The sequence below is a fragment of the Juglans microcarpa x Juglans regia genome, chromosome 8D (genome assembly GCF_004785595.1).
Source record: "Juglans microcarpa x Juglans regia isolate MS1-56 chromosome 8D, Jm3101_v1.0, whole genome shotgun sequence".
Classification (NCBI taxonomy): Eukaryota; Viridiplantae; Streptophyta; class Magnoliopsida; order Fagales; family Juglandaceae; genus Juglans; species Juglans microcarpa x Juglans regia.
The window spans coordinates 10,584,125-10,588,948 of NC_054608.1; the positions used below are offsets into that span (position 1 = coordinate 10,584,125).

Sequence of the window (4,824 nt, forward strand, 5' to 3'; positions counted from 1 at the left end):
AGACAATCTCCATCAAACAAAAATCACTCAAACATGAATGACCTCCAACAAACAAAAGTATTCAAAGATAGATAATCTCCATCAAACAAGAAATAACTCATACGGATGATCTCCATCAAACAAAGATCAATCAAAGACGAACAACCTCGATTAGGCAAAAATACTATGTGGCAAACAATATCTGTCAGGCAAAAATAGAAAGTAGCTACATGGCAGGTTTGCCTACCTCAAAACCTGTTATTTGAATTTTATTGTCCAAACAAGTTTGGTTTTTGGAGATTCTCCCCAACAAACTCCTCGAATCTCCATGAGACTCCTAAGGAATGAATAACCAGGAACACAAAGATGGATAAATGACCCACTTTCCTCACTGGCCACCTAAACAAGAGGTCAGAAGCATATAAACGGTACAAAGATGACACACAACGAGATCAACTCCAACTAGAGTACAAGCTTGGAAATTAGTCACTTGACATGGAGCACCAACTACAGGGTCGCCCTTGAGCACTTGGTAGGGCACACCTAATCTTCATTATCACTAAGTCAGGGACACTTGAGCACAATATCAGGCCACTTGGCTTAGGCTTGCAAATCTCACACTCATGATTTGGTTCATTTACAATAACTAGTTTGGTCTTTTGTGAATACTTCTCAAGAGAGCTAGGTAGTCATAGAGTCAAACACTTGGGCTCCTCGACAGGCCGCCCAAAAGTAAGCACTTGAGCCCTCTGTGAAATAGAAGGCTAAGGTGTTAGCATGCGATCGAGGTCAATACATGCAACACTCAAGTGTCCTAGGCTTAACCATGAGTCCCGATACATGCAACCAAAGCAAAGAAGGTACAGAAGGGAGACAATCTCCATCAAACAAAAATATTCAAAGACAGGCAATCTCTATCATGTAAAAAACAACTCAAACGGATGATCTCCATCAAACAAAAATACTCAAAGACGGACAACCTCGATTAGGCAAAAATACTATGTGGCAAACAATATCTGTCCATTAAAAACTGAAAGTAGCTACATGGCCCGGGTTTGCCTATCTCAAAACTGTTATTTGAGTTTTATTTTCGCTAACAAGTTTGGTTTTTGGACATTCTCCCTACAAACTCCTTGAATCTCCATGAGACTCCCAAGGAATGAATAACCAAGAACACAAAGATGGATAAATGATCCACTTTCCACACTCGTGGTAATTAAAACATGTCTAGGCAATCTAGCTACTAAACAAGAGGCCCAGAGCATATAAACAAGGACACACAATGGAGATCAACCCCAACTAGACTAAAAGCTTGGAAATTAGTCACTTGAGCTAGAGCACCAACTGCAGAATCACCCTCGAGTACCACTCGGGCACCTCAACTTTCTATCTTCACCAAAACAGACCGCCCTCGAGCTTCATTTGAGCATCTCTAGCCCATTCAGGCAAAAAAGAAACCAAATAGGTAAGAGAAAAACCCAATAATGTGGTTGAGCCACACTTGAGCACAATATCAGGCCACTTGGCTTAGGTTTGCTCGTGTCACACTCATGATTTGGGATATTTACACTGACTAGTTTGGTTTTTGGGGAATACTTCCCAAGAGAGTAAGGTAGTCCTAGAGCCAAATACTCGGGCTCCTTGACAGGCTGCCCAAAAGTAAGCAATCGAGCCCTCCACGAAATAAAAGGATAAGGTGTTAGCATTCGATTGAGGTCGACACTAGCACAAGAATAAGCACTAGCACCACCCCCCACCCTTGCCCCCCGCGGCGACAAAATAGGCGATTGAAGCACACGTTCATGTAACTAGGGTCGGCACTCGCACCACCAACAATCGAGGTTAGTGCATGCACATGCGACCTAGGTTAATATTCAAATAAGAAAGCTAGGCTGCCCTAGAGTGAATCACTCAGGCCCCCCAGCAAAATAGGTGACCAAAGTTAATGCAGACACTTGACATGGTTGAACGTACACAGCATAGTGCAGGGGAAATGGCAAGGATAGTCTCCTCTATGACCTCCACTATGTTAGACAATATCATCAATATTAAATTTGGATTTTCTCAATCTAACCCTCGAAACAAATTTTTTCATGATACACAATCTAATGGCTAATCAAAATTTTCACATGAATGCATGAAATCCATATGATGTCTGACATTAATTATCGTCGTGAGGCAAATTTAGATATCTATATGCCCTTTCCTCCTAAACCTCTATCGACAACCAGAAAGGAATTATATGCTCTTTCAATATCAACCAACCTTCAATATGACATGTATCATGGCCAGCATCTTTGCCAGCTTGCTTCACTTTCTCTTCTTTCTCTTACGGATTAAGAGAGCCCAACAACCTACACCTCAAAGTACACTTCCACCAAAAGGTGGTGGTGCATGGCCTATACTCAGCCACCTCCACCTATTAGCAAGCTCAAAACTTGCCCATATAACCTTGGGTAATATGGCAGACAAGTATGGACTAGTCTTCACCATCAGGTTTGGCATGCATAAAACTATAGTGGTCAGCAATTCACAGATAGCCAAAGAGAGAGTTTTACTACCAAAGACAAAACCTTTGCCAACCGTCCAAAAGCTATTGTAACAGAACACATGGGCTATAACTATGTTGTATTTGCTTTGAGCCCTTTTGGTCCCTATTGGCGCCAAGTTTGAAGAATAACCACACTCCAATTCCTTTCAGATCAATGTTTTGAGATGTTCAAACACATAGGAGACTCAAAAGTAACCACATCTGTAAAAGAAACATATCAACTCTTGCTCAAAAACAACAAGCTCATGTTGGTGTAAATGAGGAGATGGTTCGGCAACATTACAACACTAAACACTTTATTTAGGATGGTTGTAGGGAAGCGATTTGCTTTGGCTGCCACCCAAGATGAGGATGAAGGAAAGATCTCCAGTGCCAGAAGGCATTGACAAAATTCCTCATGTTCGCCAGAAAGTTTGTGGTCTCGGATGCACTTCCATATCTAAGGTGGTTGGACTTGGGTGGCGATTAGAGAGGCACGAAGAAATCCATAAGAGAAGTGGATCATGTGCTTCAAGGTTTGCTACAAGAACATAAACAAAGAAAGCTCTCTAGTGAGGTGAAGAATGGACACCAAGACTTTATGGATGTGATGCTATCCTTCGTCATAGATAACAGAGAGATTTCCAATTTTGATGTTGATATAATCAGCAAAGCTACTTGCCTGGTACGATCATTAATTATATTTTCGTTAACCAAAATAATTAATCAATTATCCACTAGTGTCTAGTATCATATGCATTGGTAACATCATATAAAGAAAAAGGACCCATGAGACGGAAATAACAACATGATTAGTAATTGCTTTAAGAATTGAAAGTGCGATTTCTTCTATGACCTTAGTGTTTCAGCGCAATGATAGTTTTCTATATTAGAAGTAGCAATTTGTTACAATTCATGTTCACGTGAACTATTTAGAAACCCAAGTCTATGATATAAGCTGCATATATGTACAAATGTACTTCCTAATTCTCGATACTCGCCCACTAGACTATGACCTTTATGGGATATTCTAATTGATCTCTAACTTTGCCACTTTTGTAGAACCTTATCTTAGCGGGCGTAGGTACAACAGTCGTGACCTTGACATGGGCTCTCTCTCTACTTCTCAACAACCGAGAGGCTCTAGAGAAAGTCCAACAAGAACTAGTGCTCCAGGTTGGCAAGGAAAGGCGAGTGAAGGATTCAGACATGAAAAACCTAGTATATCTTCAAGCTGTCATCAAAGAAACAATGCATTTATATCCTGCAGCCCCACTTACTTTACCACCACCGAAGATTGTACTTTGGCAGGTTACCATGTCCCGGCAGACACGCCTTCTTGTTAATCTAGCAAAGATCCATCGAGACCCACTTGTGTGGCCGGATCCAACCAAATTTCATCCAGAAAGATTCCTTACTACCCACAAAGATATCATTGTTTAGGGTCAGAATTTTGAATTGTTACCATTTGGGAGTGGTAGAAGAGTTTGCCCCGGAATCTCGCTTGGGTTAAAACTTGCTCAACTGACGCTTGGTACCTTCCTCCATGCTTTTGACATTTCAACCCCATCAGCTGAACCAATAGATATGGTTGAGAAAGACATTGGACTTACCTCCATGAAAGCAACACCACTCGAAGTCCATCTCACTCCACGCCTTCTTGCTCAATTATATCATGTGTAATTTTGAGTACTAGATATTAAATAACTTATGTGTGAACAACTCGGATACATATTGCTTAACTAGGTGTGTGTTCTAGTGATGCTTATCTTAAGCAGGCAATATGTGTATCTAATAAAAAAAAATCACATCTGTTGGAACCTAAGAGAACTCCAATGAAGAATAATTACGTTCACTTTTCATATAATACTAATGTTCACTTTTTATATAATATTGTATGTGTTCTCATGTTAAGATTATTGTCCAAATTTAAATCTCGTATTTGCTTAGACAAATTATAATAAGGTTATTGGATAATCATTCAGATCATTGCATCGTTGACCGGGGATCATAGTTTCATATGTTTCCTTGAGGAATGGATCTTAAGCAAAAAGTAGAGAATACACTATATAGGCTTCAAGGGAATGAAAAAATTATAGGCAGCCATATATCATATATAGCTTTAATGGATTTTCTTTTATCGTTAGGGAAAATTTTATTTCTACTCCTTCAACTAATATCCATTAATTTTCATCAGAAATAAGCAATTTCCGCAAAATTGGGTTCCACGTGTTTCATGCAACTCAAACAACCAAAATTTTGCGATTATACAAGCACTGTGGCAAATAATGACTATTTGCGGCAGTAGCTTGTCG

General features: G+C 39.8%; 1 pseudogene; it reads left to right on the forward strand.

The window, feature by feature from the left end:
- The first annotated feature begins 2,263 nt into the window (after window positions 1-2,263).
- Window positions 2,264-4,376, forward strand: LOC121242203 (annotated as a pseudogene).
- Window positions 4,377-4,824: the final 448 nt, after the last annotated feature.